General features: G+C 48.0%; 1 long non-coding RNA gene across 1 annotated transcript; it reads right to left on the bottom strand.

The window, feature by feature from the left end:
* Nucleotides 1-16098: 16098 nt before the first annotated feature.
* On the bottom strand, nt 16099-21959 carry LOC310684001. Its single transcript, XR_014514641.1, has 3 exons — nt 21562-21959; nt 20141-20280; nt 16099-16432 (listed from the first exon to the last, which is right to left on the bottom strand). It is a non-coding gene; the product is annotated as an uncharacterized lncRNA (long non-coding RNA).
* Between the last annotated feature and the right edge of the window lie 379 nt (nt 21960-22338).

Here is a 22338-nt window from a genome sequence, read left to right as displayed (position 1 = left end):
CCAGTATGCAGCCAGGAGCAGCGAGGAATGGAGCGGCTTATATTCAGGTATTTTTTTTCTCCCCCCCCTCCAATTTTAAAGGTGTGGCTTATATTTGGGTGTGGCTTATATTTGGGCCAATACGGTACCAGAGATCACCAACTAGGACAGAGCAGGCAGCCACATTGCAAAGGCTCCCCTTTTAAACTTTAAAAACCTCTTAAGGGAAGGAAACCCAGCTCTTGGCTTGTCCCAATTGCTAGCCAATGAAGCCACTTCCAATCAACATAAATTTTAATAAATTAGATCATGTCCAACCTCAACCCCCCACTCCCTGTGGGTCAACAATAGGGGAATATAGTTTCACTCCCTGGTAAGCCATGTCCCGTCCCTGCCTCCAGTTTGTGATGAGGTGGAAACGACTCTGGCAACTATTAAATTAAAATCTCACCAACCACAGAGGGAAGGATAACGAGTGGGGGAGATTGATGGTGACAGTGGTAATTATACAGGAGACCCCGGCTAGCCTCGTAAAACCCACACGTCTCTGTGCAAAAAGCCCTACAAAGGAGTGGAGGCAAGACAACAGCATCCTCCTTTATATCTTTCAAGCATAAAGGAGAAAAAATAAGAAGAACTTGTGAATAATAAGTTGCCAGCCCACAGAAATCCTCCCGGGGAAGCTGGTCTATTACGGCAAAGGGGGCACTGCTCCACCAACCTGAGGCCTTTGCTGGAACAACACTGGTTTACTTAGAGCTGTCTGTGGTGCTGAAATCACCAGCTTGTTTTTATGCCTCTGATCTCATGTGTGCTCAGTGCAGGCAGGTTCAGAACAGTGCTCAGGAGCCTTCTCACAAAGCCGCCAAGCATTCTTTCCTTCTGAAGACACGGCAGCCTCCAAGTATTATTTATTTATGAATTTATTTCAGCAATCCATATGCAGCACCGAAGAGTCCAAGCAGTGAACGGTAATATTGGGTGGGGAGGGTGGTTGATTTTTTTAAAAAAGATCAAAATGAATCCTAAAAACAGAAAGTGTCCTTAAAATACCTATTCAAATAGAAAGCATTTTGTCAAGTGCTTGACGTTCAACAGGGAAAGTGCCTTGCTTGATCTAAGCAGGGAGGGAGTTATCCTGTCCCAGGCCCACAATAATGAATGCATTGCTCTTGGTGGATACAAGCCTTGCAACATTTTGCACCAGCTGGAGATTCTGGGCCAAGCCCAACGGCAGCCCCAACACAGAGTGCATTGCAGTAAGCAAGCTTTGAGGTTCCTAACACATGAATCGCCACTGCCTTGTAGTTACATCTCAACAGTGATTTTAATCCATCTTCTTAAATACCTTTCCTTTGATTGCCAATCAGCGGAGTGTTGCCATTGGCATTGACTTCTTCCTTTTGTTGTTGCCCATACAATGAAATTTGCTTGCATTGTATACCTGTCTCATGCGGCGCCATTTCTTGAACCTGTTTCACAAGAAAAGGCTTTTGCAATTGAGAGAAACGGTTGTATAATACCCCATATCCATGTCCTCCCCTGCCCCTCCCTTCCTGCGCTGCTTTCGAATTGCCAGGAGGGTTTTCTGGTGCATCATCTTAACCTTGACGCTTCTTTCTTCGCAGTAGGCTCACCCTGCCTCTTCAGGCTTGCCTCTGTGATCTCGGCCCATCACAAATTGCTGGCCCTACACCCCAGGCACCGTGGGCGACAGACGCTTCCCAGAGAGTGACAGGAAGCCCGAGTCAGCAGAACGGCAGCCCGTTGCCATGGAAACCCGAGCCCCCTTTTCCCTAGCATCTTTGCCGTTTTTTCAGGAAGGCAGCCAGATCCTTGCCGAGAACGGAGGGGGGGACGGACACCTCCTTGCAAGGGGGCTCATGGCACGGTTGTTTTTTTCTAGTGCCCAACCATCACAGTCCGAGCCAATTATGAGCTCTGGCAAGAGAGAATGGGACCACAGCATGGTTTGAGTTGGTGACGTCAAGGCCGTATTCCCCAGCAGAAACGCCTGATCACCAGAAAGAGCTTGGAACTTCTGTTCCAGGAGAACCAGCGTCTCATTAGTTTTTAATATTTCATGTGTTTGGCATCCCTTAGCGAGAGAACATTGCTAGAATATGCTCCCTGCTAAACCGCTTTTTCTTTTTCCTTTTTTTGGAATCCTTCCTTCTGCCCTTCCTCTCCATCCGTGTTTTATTGTCCCATCCGCATATCCTTGGCTGTGTGGATCAGTGGTTCCCAACGTGGGCAGTGCCACCTCCTGGGGGTGGGTGGGATTACCTAGGGGGGTGCGAAGAGGCAAGGAAGCTGGAGGGATAAACAACCATCACACTTTGAAAAACTGGCATTCACCCGTTTAGTTGAATTAGTTAAACTAAATAGTTTTAATTGGACTTTGAATAAATGTGCAATTAATTGTTGCCGTTCTGAATGTTAATGTGCCATTATCCTCTTTAGTGGGTCATGCAAACCACTATTCTGAATGATGTTTTTTTATAAAGTAGGGGGCACAACACCTGCAGATCAACGTTTCACTCTACTTGTGAGACCAGCAAGCTTCCCATAAGGGTGGTAAAGAAGCTGTCGCAGACAGCAAGGGAACTGTTCAGCAGAGGTACACCAAAGGAGGAGTTAGCTTCAGCAACAGCTAACCCCCCAACGGAGAGGGCTTTATCTCTGGATTTGCTGCCCTGCCTCTTCCAAGCAAATCATACACACACACCCGGCCTGGAGCACTTGAAAAAACTTGCTTCCTCTTCACAAATAGGGCCAAGGGATGGGATGTTTGAGCAGCTGGAAGGTCACTGCAAGACAGGGACATAGGAACCTGCCTATACTGGTCCACCTAGTTCAGTATAATTCTTGTTGTTGTTGTTTAGTCATTTAGTCGTGTCTGACTCTTCGTGACCCCCTGGACCAGAGCATGCCAGGCACTCCTGTCGTCCACTGCCTCCCGCAGTTTGGTCAAACTCATGTTCGTAGCTTCAAGAACACTGTCCAACCATCTCGTCCTCTATCGTCCCCTTCTCCTTGTGCGCTCCATCTTTCCCAACATCAGGGTCTTTTCTAGGGAGTCTTCTCTTCTCATGAGGTGGCCAAAGTATTGGAGCCTCAGCTTCAGGATCTGTCCTTCCAGTGAGCACTCAGGGCTGATTTCCTTCAGAATGGATTGGTTTGATCTTCTTGCAGTCCATGGGACTCTCAAGAGTCTCCTCCAGCACCATAATTTAAAAGCATCAGTTCTTCGGCGATCAGCCTTCTTGATGGTTCAGCTCTCACTTCCATACATCACTACTGGGAAAAACATAGCTTTTACTATACGGACCTTTGTTGGCAAGGTGATGTCTCTGCTTTTCAAGATAGTGTCTAGGTTTGTCATTGCTTTTCTCCCAAGAAGCAGAAGTCTTTTAATTTCGTGACTGCTGTCACCATCTGCAGTGATCATGGAGCCCAAGAAAGTAAAATCTCTCACTGCCTCCATTTCTTCCCCTTCTATTTGCCAGGAGGTGATGGGACCAGTGGCCAAACAGTGCCAAATCCAAGCCTTACTACTTCTTGTTAATGGAAGCTGACCTTGATTGCTTTCCCTCCACTTTCCATACATATATAAAATATAAGATTGTATCCAACTCAGTCCTACTCAAAGCAGGCCCACTGAAATTGATGGGCATAATTTAGTCCGTTTCATGCACTTCAACAGGTCAACTCTGCATTAGCCGCTAACCACAGCATCATAGTCAGACAAAGTGATGGTCTCTTTGCGTGGTGAGGCCCCGGGCCCCGCAGCCCCCTCCAAAATAAATACACAAACACAAGTATATTAGATTAATAGGATAAATAAGGCCATGACTTTATTGGCTACAGATGTGAGCGGTTTGGCTTAGGCAATTAGAATAGAGGCAAAAGGAGGCTGCTTCCCCGGCCGCGCTGCAATTTAAACGATCGTAGCCATGCCCCCAGGCAAACCCGATTGGTCAGCCGGGGGGCATGACACAGTCAGGCATCCTCCTGAAGTGGACTGTGTTCCTCCGCCCACTGCCAGGTCACTGTGAGGACCCGGATTCCCGCCTTCAAAGCAACCCCCAAAAAGGAGGAGCTGACCTCTCTCTCTTCCTTCCCTAGATGCAGAGACAGTCTCTAGTTCATGGGTAGGCAAACTAAGGCCCGGGGGCCAGATCCGGCCCAATCGCCTTCTAAATCCAGCCCACAGACAGTCCAGGAATCAGCATGTTTTTACATGAGTAGAATGTGTCCTTTTATTTAAAATGCATCTCTGGGTTATTTGTGGGGCCTGCCTGGTGTTTTTACATGAGTAGAATGTGTGCTTTTATTTAAAATGCATCTCTGAGTTATTTGTGGGGCATAGGAATTCGTTGATTATTATTTTTTTCAAAATATAGTCCAGCCCCCCCCCCCCAAGGTCTGAGGGACAGTGGACCGGCCCCCTGCTGAAAAAGTTTGCTGACCCCTGCTCTAGTTAGCAGCCATCAATGCCCATTTAAGCAAGCAGCCTCTAGCTGTCAATGACCATCGAGGAACCATCCTTAGCAATCAATTAAATAAGAGAGTAAGCCTTTAGAAAAACAAACTCACTTTTTAGATGTGTTGGGAAGGAGGACAGATCAGAGCACAAATGCACATATTCTCCTTCTCGGCTCAATAAAACCTGCGCCTTTAAACATCTTCTGACAGGCAGGATTTCTCGCCCTCCACCCCACCCAGCTGACTGCCCAAGAGTCGCCTTCTGACAGCTTCATTACGAGTGACCTTCAGCACCAGCTTTGTCGGAGGAATGATTTAGAACCAATTTACCAACACATTTTCGCCTTCTGACTCTCACACATACACGCACACACCCCACCAATTCCTGTTCGGTGCATTCAAGTGCAACACACGTCATTCCTCCCAAAGGCACAACAGAACTTGCAACTTCCAGAATACCGATTCCAAAAACATCCTCAAAGTTCCCCTGAGCTTGTCCAATCTTCTGTCACTGTAACCCAAGGGAAGGCACATTGCAAACATTGCTGAAGGAGCTCGCTTCTTTGATTTTCACCCTCTGGACATTCCACTGGTCCTCCAGGGATGTCTTGGGTTCCCAGAAGTCCAAGCCCTCTGTGGGGAAAAGGGCCCAGAGAGAGAGAGACAACGCTGTTGTCAGACAGCCCAACATGGTCAACGGGTGTGGAATGCTCACTGATACTTTGTTGTTGTTGTTGTTTAGTCATTTAGTTGTGTCCGACTCTTCGGGACCCCATGGACCAGAGCACGCCAGGCACTCCTGTCTTCCACTGCCTCCCGCAGTTTGGTCAAACTCATTCTGGTAGCTTCGAGAACACTGTCCAACCATCTCGTCCTCTGTTGTCCCCTTCTCCTTGTGCCCTCCATCTTTCCCAACATCAGGGTCTTTTCCAGGGAGTCTTCTCTTCTCATGAGGTAGCCAAACTATTGGAGCCTCAGCTTCAGGATCTGTCCTTCTAGTGAGCACTCATGGCTGATCTCCTTCAGAATGGAGAGGTTTGATCTTCTTGCAGTCCATGGGACTCTCAAGAGTCTCCTCCAGCACCATAATTCAAAAGCATCAATTCTTCGGCGATCAGCCTTCTTTATGGTCCAGCTCTTACTTCCATACATCACTACTGGGAAAACCATAGCTTTTACTATACGGACCTTTGTTGGCAAAGTGATGTCTCTACTTTTTAGTACTGATACTTAGAGGAGGAGAAATAGAAAACAGGAGGATGGATGGGGAATGGAATGGAGTATCTTAGAAAGGGCATGCCTGGCCTAAAAACATAAGAAGAGACTGCTGGATCAAGCCAGTGGCCCTTTTTAGTCCATCTGTATCTGGAGATTGCTATGGTTCATCCCGTAAGACCCAAGAATGCAGGAAGCTGCCATTTGTCCATCTACCTTGGTCCATCTAGCTCAGTATTGTCTACACTGACTGGCAGCAGCTCTCCAAGGTCTCAGACAAGGCCTTACCTGAGATGCTGCCAGGGATGGAACCTGAATGCTCTACCACTGAGCAACAACCTTCTCACTTTTCCACGTGCATATTGGATAAACAGTGCTGAAAAGTCAAATGCCAAATCTGTTTGACATCTGATATGAGGGCAGGTGCCACTACCAAGAAGGCCCTCTGCCTAGTTCCTGGCAGCTTGACATCTCTCAGTGAGGGAACTGCCAGAGGCCCTTGGAGTTAGACCTCAGTGCTGGATGGAAGGAGACCCTCCTTCAGGTATACAGGGCTCAGGCCATTTAGGGCTATTAAAGGTCAACACTAACGCCTTGAATTGTGCTCGGAAATGTACTGGGAGCTAGCGTAGATTTTTTTTTGTGACGCCTGCCCAGCTCCACACACCCAGGGTGGGGTGTGAGTGTGCTTGTGGGAGGCAGAACCTGCAGCCTCAAACCTTTCTGTCTGCCCCCCCCCCAAAAAAAAAAAATCATGCAGCAGATCCGCTCTTTTAAAAAGGGCCTTGGATCAACAAATCCTTCATGCCCGCACCAAGAAAAGAAAGGGAGGGTGACAACACAGAGAAACCTAAGCCATGATCGCTCCAGCTTTATTATTTATGATGCTTTAGTTAGTTCACATATAAATAATCCATGACTGCAAAGCGAGGTTTGCACACTGAATATTCATGGCTCATATTTCGTAGGGAGGTTTTAGAGTTGTGTTGTCGGGGGTGGCAGTGAAGGTAGGCTTCGTGTATGTGTGTGTGTGTGTGTCGTTGTTGAGAATCCAAGATGTCAAAAAATTCCAGACACAGAAATCATAATAATAGCATTAATAAACAGCAATCAGACAAAAGGAAGCCAAAGAAAGGGAGCCATCACAATAGAGACCTCATCTGTCATCTGGTGCCTTGCAAGTCAGAAAAGGAAGGAATGCAGCGATCCGTCACCGTCCCTCCGCCTCTAAGGACTTGCCTGCACACAGCAACAGAAGAGGGTGGGGGGGAGAATGTCTGGGTTAATTTGCAAGGCAAGCGGACAACTCCCAGCGGGGTGGGGGTGGGGGGGTAGGAAGGATGGTACGGGACTGACTGCAGAACTCTTTGTTTTTCCACCCTCCTTTTCCAGAACACAGGGGGTAGTTTTTAACACCACTGCTGCTCAAAAGTCTCCACTGGGACCCGATCAATTTATTGTACTTTCAGAGATTTTCCTTGCTGTGCATGAAAGCGGCGCGTTAGACCTCGAATCATTTAACGTGCCCAAAGCATTGACGACATAAGCATTAGCTGTCTGCATTCTGTAAATGGCTGGGCATCTCAGGAAGCTGGCTTTCTCTTCTTCTTTCTTTTCTTTTATTAAAAAAAAATAAAAATTGAAGCTTCTAGCACTTACATTGTTGGCATCCATCTGTCTCAAAAGAAAACCGAGTGCGTCCCTGGGGTGTTGGCCCAACCACTGGAGAATCACAGCAGCTGCTGTGGCTGCAGAAACCAGTAACTCGTAACTGCTGCCTCCTGCATTGGTTTTGCTGCATTAGCAGTACCGAAGTGACCTGTCTAAGGCACAAGCCTGGGCAGTGTGTATGGAGATCCTGGGCTGTCCAGATGATAAAACCCCCCCCTCTCTCTTTTTTTAAAAAAATATTTTTTATTAACCGACCAATCAAATCAAATCAAATCACATCACATAATTCCGAATTACAGAGCCGAATTTTAAATTTTTTGTTGGGGGTACCCATATTTCAAGTTCCGAAGGGGATTCCAATCATCTTCTTGCTACTGCGTTAATATCCACAAATCTGTCCAAATAATGTTCATATTTCTATCCAGTACCATCTTGCTGTTCCCACATCTCATCTTATTCATATATTTTTCTTTTTTCTTTGTGATCTCTTCTGATAACCTCCTTAAGCAGATAAGCACCAGTTATAATCCTGTGTGAATTTTTGCGTTTGTCCAATCACCATATCGAGACCCCCCTCTCAGCCTCACTGATGTGGTCCAAAGGAAAGCAGACCAATACATCTGGCACCAGCTTGGCTGCAGGAATTGTCAGAAGGAAGCGTACAAGATGCCATCAAACCACCTTAGGGACTCCACTCCAGTTTTGTGTAGGGTTTGTTTGCTTGCTTTACATTTGTATACCACCCTTTTATCCATAGTATCTCAGGGCAGTTGACAACATAACACAAATTTACTCCTTAGCCTTTTCTTCTTCCAAATATGTCCTGCAAGGCAGCAGGTACAGAGTTTTCCTCTGAGATCCAAACAGGGGTGTCTTACCCATAGAGGCTAGTGGCGCAGGGCACCAAGATCTGTAGGGTGGCAGGGAAGAGGCAGAGGCTGGATGAGGCGCCTCCTGGCATCAGCTTTCCGCCCTCACCCACCTCCGCCATGCTGCGCCAAAGCAGCGCCGTACCCAGAGCCTCCACCTGCTGTGGCCAACATGGCAAAAAGTGGCCAGCTGAGCTGGGAGCTGCCACGTCCAGCCTCCGCCTCTTCCCCACCGAAGGAGCTGCCCTCCAGCCACTGCCCACCTGTGCTGGTCCCAGGGGTTAACCATGAGGCGAGGTCCGAGTCCAGTCCGAGGTCGAAGGTGCAATATGGAGGCAGTCCGTCAAAGCTGAAGCTGGATCCAAGGCAGGGAGTCGGGTGAGGTCAGGAACTCTAGCAGAAGAGCAGGACAAGGTGCAGGCAGGAACTGGCTACCAACAATGTTGCTTCTGCAACTTGGGACTGTGGCTGGCTGGCTTTTATCTGCCCTGCGGCATAGGGCAGCCCTGGTCCACAAGTGACACGCCTCTCCTGGCTTGGAGGTGAGCACTCCTCCTGCGGGAACTTAGTTCCCTCTGCCCTGAGCCTCTGCAGCTCAGGAGAGGCTGGAGGGTTACCGGACCCAGAGGCAACCTCAGCCTCCCCTGACGGGGCTGAGAGTGGAGCACCTGCAGGCAATGGGTCCTCCATCACTTCAGGAGCCAGAGCAGACTCAGCTGGTGCCTGCACCTGAGGATCCAGCACAGGTGAAGACCCTTCAGGCTCAAGCCCCAGCCCAGGCTCAGCAGATTCTGGAGGTGGGGAATCCTGTGCAGGCTGGGATTCCTCAGGTTCAGCAACCGAGTCCGAATCCCAGGCCATCACACCGCCTCCTCCAGCCCCACAAAGCTGGGCACATCGCTGGCAGCACCATCCTCCCTTAAAAAGGTTGGCAACTCTGGGAAATTGGGGGGGGGGGGCGCTGGAGGGATCTTTGCACCACGGCGCCGGATATGCTTAAGATGGCCCTGGTTCCAAAGCCTTTCTCATGGATGAGAATAGCCAAAAAGCAGTAGAGGTTTAGGATCAGAGATTACCTTCTCCAAGATGGGCTACCTTTCCAGGTTGATGAGCCTCATCTGCCCCCCACTTCCCTCTAAAGCATGTGGAGAAACTACCTTCTTGACCATCTGACCCACTATTGGTCTCCTCTGCTCAATCCACTGGACCTTGTCTTTGCATGCATGGGAAATCCCTAACTCACTTAGGGTTTGAGATCCATCGGCTACCCTCATCTGGTTTAGCTGGTCATTCAGAGCCATTCCTGGGGTGTGGCCGCTGTCACATGCTGACAACTTCTACGAGCCACAGGTGACAGCGGAGTGCAGGCTGGGGACCAAAGGTGGACTAACAACCCCTCTTAAGATGACAAAAAAAGTAATAAACGTCATTGGAAAGGATGCAGGCAGTGTGTTATAAACAGAGGGGGGTGGGGATTGAGGCTGTGTGCATACCATATATTGAAAAGCAATTTAGAGCACAGGTCAACAATGGTGGGGACTGTAGTTTACTCCACACAGAGCTACAATCCCTAGCACCTGCAACAAACTACAATTTCCAGGATTCTTTGGGGAAATCCATGTGCTGTAATTGTATTGACTTGAAATTAATCAGCACAGCTGTGGCTATTCCACCCCTCCCCCCCCCAAAAAAGGAAACCCTGCCCTAATACAATCTAGGGTTGGGCACCCCTTCATTCTGACTACACCTGGCTTGTATAACACCAGAAAGAATTTCCGCATCAAGGAACACAGGAAGAGTCCTCTGGGATCAGATCAAAGGCATATCTAGCCGAGCATTCAATTTTCAACAGCAGCTGATCAGATGTTTGTGGAAGCACCACAAGCAGGAAATAAAAAACACTAGCTCTACCCAGTTTGTGGTGCTTAGGTGAGGCACACGACAGGCTGGAAGCTGCAGCTGTACTCAGTTGAACGCAAAGCTTTTATGATTCTTCAGGCAGGAAGGAACTAAAGTATATCAGCCTTATATAGGAGCAGCACAAATGCCTCCAAATTGTCCCCACCAGAAGGCACTGCTTTGTTTAAAAGGACCCTGACCTCTGCAGCTTAGTGGTAGCACATTTGCTTTGGATGCAGAAGGTCCCAGGTTCAGCCTCTGATATTGGTGTTGAGAATTTCCGTTCCACCTTTAGTTACAGACGTGGAACTGTTGCATGTCACATGTCTGTTTACATTCCAGCACAGTCTGCTGGGAACTTCCGTTTCTGTATAGCTTTTGGTTTTCTCTGTCTCTCCGAGAAGACAAAGAGAGAGACAACATGTTTCCTTGTCCTGATTTATGATTAACAAATCCATAGTTGTAGTATGCTTCCACAAACCTCACGCCTATTCTGTGTGCGCAGTTCGCTCTGCTGACATAGTGTGCCCTGGCTTTGAAGCTTTTATTTACATTGGAGTGGAGGCCAATGGGTCTTCGCAGTGGGACGGCTGGAAGGAGACGACCCAGCTGGGGCTAGCCAGCTGGCCTTGTGACCCTCTGCATGCCGACAATTGGAACCTGCCTACTGGTGAATCAGGCTCATTGGTCCATCTAGTTCAGTATTGTCTACACTGACTGGCAGTGGCTCTCCAGGGTATCAGGCACAGTTTCTTCCCAGCCCTGCTTGGAGATGTTGGGATTTGAACGTGGGATCTTCTGCGTACAAAGCAGGTACTCTGTTAGTGAGCTAAGGCCCTTCCCTCTATAGGAATATAGGAAGCTGCATTATATTGAGTCAGACCGTTGGCCTACGTGGCTCAGTATTGTCTGCACTGATGGGCAGCAGCTATCTAGGATTTGAGAGTCTGTCTAAGGCTCACCCGGAGATCCCAGGGATAAAACTTTGGACCTCCAGCAGGCAAAGCATTTACCCTACCACTGAACTAGGGCAGAAACACTCAGTTCTGGCATTACAGGAAAGAGGAACCTTTCTTTGCCCAGACAGGATATCTTCCTTTCATTTGATGCCCTGATATCCTGCTGACAAGGCACCCAGGCCCAACTTTATCCAGTCCCATTCCTGAACCCTAGGCTGTGTACATGGACAGCAACACAGTGGAGCCATATTATTACCGAGGTAGTAGAGGGTCAATATCTTTTCAGCACCATGGATAGCAACCATCATGGTTCCAGGAGTCTTGTTGCAGGTGGAGTATGCTTTAATGATAAAGGGGTAAAGGGACCTCTGACCATTAGGTCCAGTCATGGCCGACTCTGGGGTTGCGGCACTCATCTTGCTTTATAGGCTAAGGGAGCCAGCGTACAGCTTCCGGGTCATGTGGCCAGCATGACTAAGCCGCTTCTGGCAAACCAGAGCAGCGCACGGAAATGCCATTTACCTTCCCGCTGGAGTGGTACCTATTTATCTACTTGCACTTTGACATGCTTTCGAACTGCTAGGTTGGCAGGAGCAGGGACCGAGCAATGGAAGCTCACCCCATCATGGGGATTCAAACCGCCAACCTTCTGATCGACAAGCCCTAGGCTCTGTGGTTTAACCCACAGTGCCACCCACGTCCCGGAGTATGCCTTACATGTGCTTAAAATGTGTGTTGTGTATCCAGCCCCAGTCTCCAGCCTCTGAGCACAGAAGTTGTGCTGACACATGAAAGTTGCCACTCTATGACTCACCCTCCTCAGATGGTCTTAATTATTCACAAATGTTCTCCAGGAACCTGGCCCCTCTTGGGAGGAAACCATCAAAGCCGCCCTGCTTCACAGAGAGCTGAGTAGACACCTCCCTAAGCACAGTTACTTATCTCCCCTTTGAGAGTCAAAAGCTTCCTCAAATTGCTTCAGGGGAACACCAAGTGAAAGATTCACCTGAATCAATCAGCAAGCAATGATCATGATTGTCTGGAGATAGAAATGTAAACAGCGCTTTGTTCTCTGCTGGTGCAATCTGCGAGAAACTCAATTAAAGCTCCATTGCGCAAAGCAGTATTTAAAGGGCGCCTTTGCTACAGGGAAACTCTTGTTTAGGGGGCAATGCAAAGGGTTGAGGGCAGGGCAGAGCATACTGCCACTTCTGAAATTTTAAACTAGTCCAGTATCCTGTTCTCACAGAGGCCAACTAAATGCTTGCTGGGAAACCTTTGCAAGCCAGACCGAAGCACAACCACACTCTCCCTTCCTGTGTTTTCCAGCAACTGATATTCAGAAGCATTGCTGCCTCTAACTGTGGAGGCAGAGCACAGCCATTGTGGCTAGTAGTCACTGATAGCCTTATCCTCTTTTAAAGCCATTCAAGTTGGTGGCCCTTCCTGTGTCTTGTGGGAGAGAGTTCTGCAGTTTCAGCATAGATTGTGTGAAGGACTTTCTTTTATCCGTCCTGAATCTTCCAACATTCAGCTTCATTGGACGCCCATGAGTTTTAGTGTTAGGAGAGAAGGAGCCAAACCTTCCTCTAGCCACTTTTGCCATGCTATGCATAACTTTAAAGCCTTCTGTCATGTCACCTCTGACCTGCCTTTTCTCTAAACTGAAAAGTCCCAAAGGCTGCAGCCTTCCCTTACAAGGAGGAAAGCCCTCTCCAAGAAGCCCAAACAGTAGGTGGAGCCAGAGCCAATGACAGTCAGAACCAGAGCTATATCATCCTCCTCTCTGCTGAGTTCTTCAAGGGGTAACACTGAGCGTAAAGAGGATGAAGCTGGTCACACTACTGGCAGCCACATGAACTGCTGTGTGATGACAGCCTTACGTTTTTAGTTATATAGGAAGATAAGTACACAGTGGTACCCATTGAGACAGGTAGGGAAGAAAGAAGAGGCCAATAGGAGGTGGAACCACAGCTGCTGACAGACCCAACTAATTCCATTTTTGTCCCCATCCTCCCTTCTGAGTTCAACAAGGAGCAGCAATGAGACTGAAGAGGAGGAAGCTGTCAGCAGAGCTATCGCTAGTCTGGTTGAACGTAGGAAGGAATACAGGCTGCAGTCGGTGGGACAGTGCCCCTCTGACCCTAATGGACTGGTTTAATAATCCTCATTTATCCTACTACACCTGACCCTTGGGGTCAGCCTCTCATCAACAGCTGGTGACAGCACCCTGCAGAAAGATCCACCGTGCCTTTTCAAAGCGGGTTGCCATCTGGAGTGATTTATGGGCCCTGTCAATCTGACAGTGTGAACTGTAGCGGTGGCTGGAACACGCAGCAAGCTGAAGAGCAATCCATCAGCGCTGGCTGGGAGTCTCCAGCGAATCCATCAATGGGTTCATGATGGTGACATCATAGTGAAGGCAGAGAAGAGGAACTTGGTAAGAGTGGGGTGGGCAGCTTGGTTGTCAGAGTTGAGGAAACCCGGATGAGTTTCTCTGCTTTGTGAGATACGTTCTTTTTTGAAATATATAAAAAATGACAGGCTGAAAAATATTTGCCTATGTTTTTGACAAGAACTTGGAACAGTCCATAGGAGCTCTCATACTGCTGCAATTAACACATATCTGGGTAGAGTCTGTTGCAGTCAGATGTCTTGGAAATCAGACAGAGATCCATTGAGGGAGGGTGATGACAAGTCACAGCTGTTTTATAGCTAAGGTGAAGGTGCTAAGAACATAGAAGACCAAACAATTAAACCTCTGTGTTGCAAACAATCATCAGTAATATCCAAGGCAACACAATGACCAAGTACAACAATGCAATGTCAATATAAACTTTATATAATCTATACAGAACATTGAACGATATGAAATATATGAAATATGCACTCTCTGCAAGACCAAATAAACAGAAATCTTATAAATCTCTGAAAGTCACAAAATGTGCACTCTTGATGGATTCTCTTGAAAACATAGAACCAAATAAACATAAGTCGTATAAGTCTCTGAAAATCTTTGTAGACTATGCAAGTCTCTGAAAGAAGCAATGGATCAGGTTCTTATCTGGTGAAAACAAGCCATAAAGCTTTGTTTTATGATGTCAAACGCTGCTGAAGTGGTCTGCAAACAGACGTAGTGAACAGTGATTCTGGATAGTTCTTACAGTTGCCAACCATATGCCCTAATGTGATTCTCAGCAACTGGTATTCAGAGGCATGCTGCCTCCAACAGTGAAGGTAGAACATAGCCATTGTGGCTACTAGCCATTGAAAGTCTCATCCTCCACCATGAATTTGTCAAATCTTCTTTCAAAGCCATCCAAGTTGGTGACCATCACTGCCGTCCATTATAATCTACCTGGACAATATTTTATAGAAGCTCCCTGTGGAATTGGGCAAAGTCAACAAGGATGGTCTTATTTAACAGCACACAGCCAAACTCTCCAGAGGAAGAAGCCCTCCAAGTCTTCTTTTCCCCAAAACCTTTGTCATTTATGTTAGAAATGTGAAGGGGTTCTAACCTCCAGGATTCAGGCTAATGAGTGATTATAACTAAGGCCTTCTTAAGAACATAAGAAGAACCTGTTGGATCAGATCAATTGCCCACCTAGTCCAGCATCCTCTTCTCACTGTGGCCAATCATATCCATGAGAAACCCGCATTCAGGACCCAAGCACAAGAGCACTTCCCTCACTGTGGTTTCCATCCACTTTTATTCAGAGGTGTGGAAGGAACTCAAGGTTTTGCATTATGATTAGCAGATCAAACGTCTCCTCAAGCTAGACGTCTCTTCTGAGCTGATCAACAGGGTGTTCTGCTTACATATAGGAATCACAAAGTTATCACAACATGGTTAATAAGAAACAAGAAAGTAGCTTTGCAGGAAAGCAGCATCACTTGTCAATAGCACCCCAACATTCCATCCTTCCTTCCACCTTTCACTCACCTTCATTTTGACCTGCCTTTCCACTCTATGGGAAATGTGGCTTTAAGATAGAAAACAGCTCGGGCCTTGCAGATCCCAGAACCATACACTTTGCTTCCACAGAGGCATTGCTGCCTCCAACAATGGAAGGATGAAGAATCAAAGCACTTGACTTTCCCCAAAGGAACCTGGGAACTAGCCCTCTCCCACAAAGCTACAATTCCGAGCACCCATAACAAACTACACTTCCCAGGATTATTTGGGGGAAGCCATGACTATTCAAAGTGGCACCATAGTGCTTTAAATGCATGGTGCAGATGGGACCTTAGAGTGATATGAATGCCTTGTATACCATTTTCCTATTCCCAAAATGGAGATGATGTACAGGTAGGAGACAAGAGAACACAGGGCTTACAGAAACCCAGCTATGATGTTTATTAGCTTTGGGCTGTTCCAGCAAACCCTGAGCTCTTTCCAGCTGTGCAGTCCTGATATAGCAATTTCCTGGCGGCACATGTGAGCAGCAGGGGCACTCAGTGCATCATGTCATTATTTCAGAGAGTGGAGAGAAAGATGGTGTACGAGTAAGGGATGCTGGTGAGGAAGGGTTTTAGAAACCCATCAGTCATCTTACGTGATACTCAATCCAGAAAGAGACACAAGGTTTGTATCCAAAGCTAGTCCTATACCCAGAGGAGACCCATTGAAATGACAGATTTTGTAGGTAGGATAGGATATAAAGGTAAAGGTACCCCTGCCCGTACGGGCCAGTCTTGACAGACTCTAGGGTTGTGCGCCCATATAACTCAAGAGGCCGGGGGCCAGCGCTGTCCGGAGACACTTCCGGGTCACGTGGCCAGCGTGACATCACTGCTCTGGCGAGCCAGAGCTGCACACGGAAACGCCGTTTACCTTCCCGCTAGTAAGCGGTCCCTATTTATCTACTTGCACCCGGAGGTGCTTTCAAACTGCTAGGTTGACAGGCGCTGGGACCGAACAACGGGAGCGCACCCCGCCACGGGGATTCGAACCGCCGACCATGCGATCGGCAAGTCCTAGGCGCTGAGGTTTTACCCACAGCCCCACCAGGATAGGATATATTGTCTTGCAATTATTCTTCCTGTTGCATGTGTGTGCAGAACATTTAAAGTAATCAGTTAAGTGTTTAACTCAAAACAATTAGCAGAGTTTAAAACACCATCCCTTGCAACATTAAACTGGGAACTTTGAAACTAGGCTGTATAGCCTTATTTTTATTTAGCCAGGCTGTGGGAACAGTCTGGATCCCCCCCTTTTTCCTTTCTTAATAAAAGACTCACATAGCAGATTGTAAAGTAAGCATAAAAATGGTGTTTACTTACATAAAGTCTTGCACTCAATTCCAGCAGCAGCAGTAGTAACCAAAATAAGTCGGGCAAATTCTACTTCTAGATTACAAAACACATAATTGAGTTTTTAAAAAATGGACTCTCCACTGGAGCGTAGACCACATGGACATCTGTCTGCCTCAGAAGCATGGTGGGAAGAAAGAATGAGTTCAGAGGCATCAGAAAAAATTAAAACCTTTTGTCTTTTTCCCGCCAGGTAACTCAAGGGAAGTGACATCACATAGAGCTCTGTCTCTGACAGTTACATTGCTTTTCTTTGCAATCCACCTGTCTAGCAATTTGCAGCTCGTTGCTAGTCCCTAGAATTACTAAACAGTAAGAAACCCCCACGCAAACATGGCTAGTTCAGGTCCATTTATTTCAATGGGTCTGCGCTGAGTAGGGATAAAAGAATCTGCCAATTTCAATTCCTCCCTCTTTTTCCCAATCTTAAATTCAGTTTTCCACAGTCCCACATCAGTTTGCAATATAAGTCCTCATTCAAATTCAAATTCACCCACATTGTGTGTGTGTGTGTGTGCGCGCGCACGCACACACACACACACAAAAACTGCCCCAATATAATGCATTTTTGCATTTTAGCCTCACTAATCAATCAATATAACACTTTCCCCAATGTTATAACATTGTTTAGCAATTCAATGTGGTGTAGTGGTTAGAGTGCCAGACCATGACCTGGGAGACCAGGGTTCAAATCCCCACTCAGCTACAACACTCAGTGGGTGATGCTGGGCCAGTCACTACCATAGCTGTCAACTGTCCCTTATTTGGCGGAAAACTCCTTTATCCCAGTGCCATGTCCCGCTGCTGTCCCTTATTGATGATGTCCCTTAAATTTCCCGGGTTTCAAAGGAAGCAGCTCCTCTCCCTCCCTCCCTGCTGGCCAGGGAGGAGTAAGGCACCAACTGTGTTGCTTGGCTGCCCGGCCCACCCCCCTCCGGCCTCCCCTCACCAGCCTTGGCCCCCGGGAGCCCCTCCCCGCCGGGACTGGCAGGAGCCTCGGGCCCTTCCGCCGTCATCCTCCTTGCACCCGCTGAACTGAGCGTCTCTGCCTGGGACCTCCCCTCTGCCCGTCCCCGCCGCTCCCGCTAGGCCGTGCTGCGGCTGCACCGCCGAAGGACCCAGATGAGACGGGCAGCCTGGCACAGCCTATGAATTGCTGAGGAGCCTTGAGAGGAGAGCGAGGGCAACCATAGAGAAAGCAGTTCAGAGAGAGGAGGACGAGGCGGAGGAGGGGGCAGGTGTTCCAAGGGCTAACCATAGAGGGGGAAAGCAGAGGAAGGACCGCAAGCGCTTCTCCCATAGATTTGTAGTGGTAGACTAGCATAGATGGTCTGATCTGTGGGTTTACTTCGGGCGCTATCCCCCCCCCCCTTTCCTCCTGCCCCGCCTGATGGAACTGAGAGCTGCAGATGGAGCACGAGAGAAAAGATACAGAACTGCAGCAGCATCTTTGTAGCTTGGACTTCGTTTTGTGTGAAAAGTGGTGGCTGCTTGAAGTTATTTAATTGCAGTGTTTCATCAGCTGGTGTCTTGAGCAGCAACCTCTGGAAACGAAGGGCTAAAAACCAGTGCTGCTCTCCCAAATTATCTGGTCCCTTTTAACTTCGTATTTCAGCTGGTTGACTAAAATCCCTTATTTTGGCTGCTGATCCCTTTATTTTCGAGGCTGCTGGTCCCTTATTTTCAAATCTGTAAGTTGACAGCTATGGTCACTGCCTCTCAGCCTAACCTACCTCACAGTTGTGGGGCTTAAATGAGGAGGGGGGAGAGCCTAACATCTGGCCATTTCTGGCTACCCATAGGAAACCCAGCAAATGCAAACCTTCTCCTGTTATGCTGTGTATGGGAACAAAATGATCTTTGATGTCCTGAAAATAAACTGCTTTCTTTCTTTTCTCTTCCTTTTAAAAAGGCAGCCAGCTGAGATTATGCTAGCTACTGAGCTATCAAGAAGCCGCATTTTTTAATCCCATTGTTCTCTGCATGCAGAAAATCGCCGCCTTCAGGTTTCGGTTATGGCTTGTTATGTTCCTTTCATTATTGTCATTCGGATGTTTTAGTCCGTTTCTGCTCAATGCAGAGGCCTGTTTGTTCCCTAGGCAGTTTCCTGCCCCTCAAGACCATACCAAACTACCTGACAGCAAAAGTCAGCCTGGGCGCTAGCCTGGGCGCCCACCACCCGGCTCAGTGGCATAAAATATTTGGGGCTGGGATTCCCACATTCTTCCTGTGCCTCCATGGCACATATTTCTCCATTCGGTGCATCCTAGTTCCCTCTCGTTGGCAGATCGTTTGGAGGATGTGCATATCAGCCACCAGGGCGTTCCACCCAGTCTCTCTCTCTCTCTCTCTCTCTCTCTCTCTCTCTCTCTCTCTCTTTCTCTCTCTCTCTCTCTCTCTGCATGCATTACGGTTAATCTTGACAAAAATGCATTATATTTAATAGGGCTTCTGCAGGCCTCACTTGCCGGATGCATAAAATCTGGGAGACACTTCAGCGGAGGAACGTAGCGCAGAGGCAAATTGGGCTTTGCTAACACTTTGCAACCAGCACAGACTTCCCCCCAGGAGAAGCAAGATGGAAGAGAGAGGGAGGCGGGAGAAGTCATTTGCACACCCAGCTCAGGATGAGGTTGACATCGGAAGATGCCTTACACTGAGCCAAGGTGGTCCATTGTTCAGTACAGTGGTACCTCGGGTTACATACGCTTCAGGTTACAGACTACGCTAACCCAGAAATAGTGCTTCAGGTTAAGAACTTTGCTTCAGGATGAGAACAGAAATCGTGCTCCGGCGGCGCGGCAGCAGCAGGAGGTCCCATTAGCTAAAGTGGTGCTTCAGGTTAAGAACAGTTTCAGGTTGAGAACCTCCGGAACGAATTAAGTACTTAACCCGAGGTACCACTGTATTGCCTACTCTGCCTGACAGTGGCTTTCCAGGGTTTCAGGCACCCCTACCTAGAGACAGCAGGGATCATGGTGTGACAAGGGCGGGGCAACAGGGGTGCTTGCCCTGGGCACAAAATTCTTAGGGGCGCAAAATTTCAAAAGAAAGCAGTAATAATACATTTAAAAAATAGCACACCTCCCACCTCACAAAGAAAACCTCCCAATATTTAAACATTCTACAGTTTTCCAACATGTCAGGGAAAATAAACATTGTACAGTGGTACCCCGCAAGACGAATGCCTCGGAAGACGAAAAACTCGCTAGACGAAAGGGTTTTTCGTTTTCTGAGGTGCTTCGCAAGACGGATTTTCCTAAGGGCTAGCTTCGCTAGACGAAACGGCCCTGCCTCTCGTGTCATGGCGACGGTCACTGCACGCACGCACACTCGCTTCCCCGCTCCTCCGGCTCCCTCTGACCTTCCGGCTGGCAGCCGACCTTCCGGCTGCCTCGCGCCGCTGCCCACACCCCTCGCGCGCTCCCCTCAGAGAGCCGTTGCCGCCAGCAGCCAGTGTTGCAGCCGGAGTCGCGCTCCTGAGCCCCGCCGCCCTCCAGCAGCCGCGTCGCGCGGTGGCCACAACGCATGGGTGAGTCTGAGGTACTGGCTGCGGCAGCTGTCCTGCTTCTCCCCCCCCCCCCCCGCCGTTGTTAGTGTTTAACTGCAGTGGTGCTTCGCAAGGCAAAAAAACTCGCACAACGAAAAAACTCGCGGAACAAATTAATTTCATCTTGCGAGGCACCACTGTATTCAGAACATGCGTGTGATCAGGATTTATGTTAGTGGGGGCACGATACCCACCTGCCATCATCTGCCTCTGTTCAGCAGATTTACAATGACATGTCTCCACAACAGTTCCTTTAAATTTCTTTCTTTTGACCCCCAAGCGCTCAGAAAAAAATCTGTCAAAATCTTCAGTCATCTGAAAACCATGAAGTTACCTTAAAAAATAATAATAATAATAATAATAATCACGGAGTGCCTTTCATGAAGTTCCTGAGTATATTTTGCAAAATTACAAACAGCATGCCTTTTTTCAACTTTTTCTTTTTAATCTAAACTAAAACAAGTTTTCCTGGATTTGCTGAAAACCCTTTCAGCACTTCCTTCTCAAATTCCTCCATTTTTTATGTGCAAGCTCATTAAGTCCATTGAGGTGCTCCCCTGTCATTGTCAACCTTAAAGGTAAAGGTAAAGGGACCCCTGACCATTAGGTCCAGTCGTGACCGACTCTGAGGTTGCGGCGCTCATCACGCTTTATTGGCCGAGGGAGCTGGCGTACAGCTTCCGGGTCATGTGGCCAGCATGACTAAGCTGCTTCTGGTGAACCAGAGCAGCGCATGGAAACGCCGTTTACCTTTCCGCTGGAGCGGTACCTATTTATCTACTTGCACTTTGATGTGCTTTCGAACTGCTAGGTTGGAAGGACAGGGACCGAGCAACGGGAGCTCACCCCGTCGCGGGGATTCAAACCACCGACCTTCTGATCGGCAAGTCCTAGGCTCTGTGGTTTAACCCACAGTGCCACCTGTGTCCCATTTTGTCAACCTTAGTCAGGTCTTAACTCTCTGCGGGGTACCGAATGAGCATTCTGCATTACAAGTAGCCTCAGCAAGCATTCCAATTTCAAATAGTCTGTTTCTACTTTTAGTTAACTATTTTTTATTTCTTCACTTGATTTAGTGGGGGCCAGCTGCCCCCTGCCCCCCCCCGGCTACACCCCATGATTCAGAAATATTGGCCCCTCCAACTGTGGAGGCAGAGCCAAGCCATCATGACTAGTGCCATAGCTCTCTCAATCCCTCTTTTTTCATTCCAGCAGTGTTACAAACGTTTTAAAAAAATTATCCTTCTTCCACCTCAATATCCCAACATGCCTTTATAAACCCTCCTTTCCACCCCCACTACCAGCAGCCCCAGCCCCCTGCCCATGTTTAAAAGCAGCTTTGGGGACTTCCCAATGTGAGTCGCCCTACAATGACAGGCTTGAATGTCCACCGGTGTTATAATCTACTTTATCTTAATGCAATCTTTCCCCGCTGAACTCTCCGGGAGCCTTAACAGACTATTTTCGACAGAGGGCCTTTTATATGATTATGATGGTGATGATTCGATACTGTGATTACTCTCACGCTCCTGAACTTTGCGGGGAAGGGGGTGGCAAATTAATAAAGCCTTTGTTTTGTTTTGTTGTGGATTTGTGTTGCTTTCCTATTAAGCACCTGAGGATCTTGCTGAATACTAATCAGCTGCGCACAGAGACTCAGCATTTCCTCTTTACTCTGAAAAAGGTTCGTTCTGTTACCAATTCAGCCGAGGATGTAAGGGGAGCTCTGCGGCATCAGACCAGAGTCCCATCTCATCCAGCGTCCTGTTCTCACACAGGCCAGCCAAAGGCTGATAGGAAGACTTTGGTAGCCATGAATTTGTCCAATCCTCTTTCAACGCCATCCAAGTTGATGGCTTTCACTGCCTCTTGTGGGAGTGAGTTCCACAGTTTAACTATGGGCTGTATGAAGAAGGGTTTTCTCTTGTTTGCCTTGAATCTTCCAACATTCAGCTTCATCAGATGCCTGCAAGTTCTAGTGTTACAGGAGAGGGAGAAAAAAATATGTATATCTGTCCACTTTCTCTATGCTATGTCATCTCTGACTTGCCTTTTCTCCAAACTGAAAAGCCCCAAATGTTGCAATGTTTCATCATCAGGGAGTCACCCTTGATTATTTCACTTGCCCTTTTCTGAAAGGCACACACATTGTGACCTGTGTTCTTTCAACAGGGCTAAAGGTAAAAGGTAAAGGACCCCTGGACAGTTAAGTCCAGTCAAAGGCGACTATGGGGCTGTGGCGCTCATCTCGCTTTCAGGCCGAGGGAGCCGGCGTTTGTCTGCAGACAGCTTTCCGGGTCATGTGGCCTACATGACTAAACTGCTTCTGACGCAATGAGACACTGTGACATGTCCCAGTGCACACGTCAATGCCGTTTACCTTCCCACCGGA

The sequence above is a fragment of the Podarcis tiliguerta genome (assembly GCF_965153285.1).
Source record: "Podarcis tiliguerta genome assembly, chromosome: 8".
Lineage (NCBI taxonomy): Eukaryota > Metazoa > Chordata > Lepidosauria > Squamata > Lacertidae > Podarcis > Podarcis tiliguerta.
Note: the sequence above shows the minus strand (reverse complement) of the source record. Positions and strands in the feature narration are given on the sequence as shown.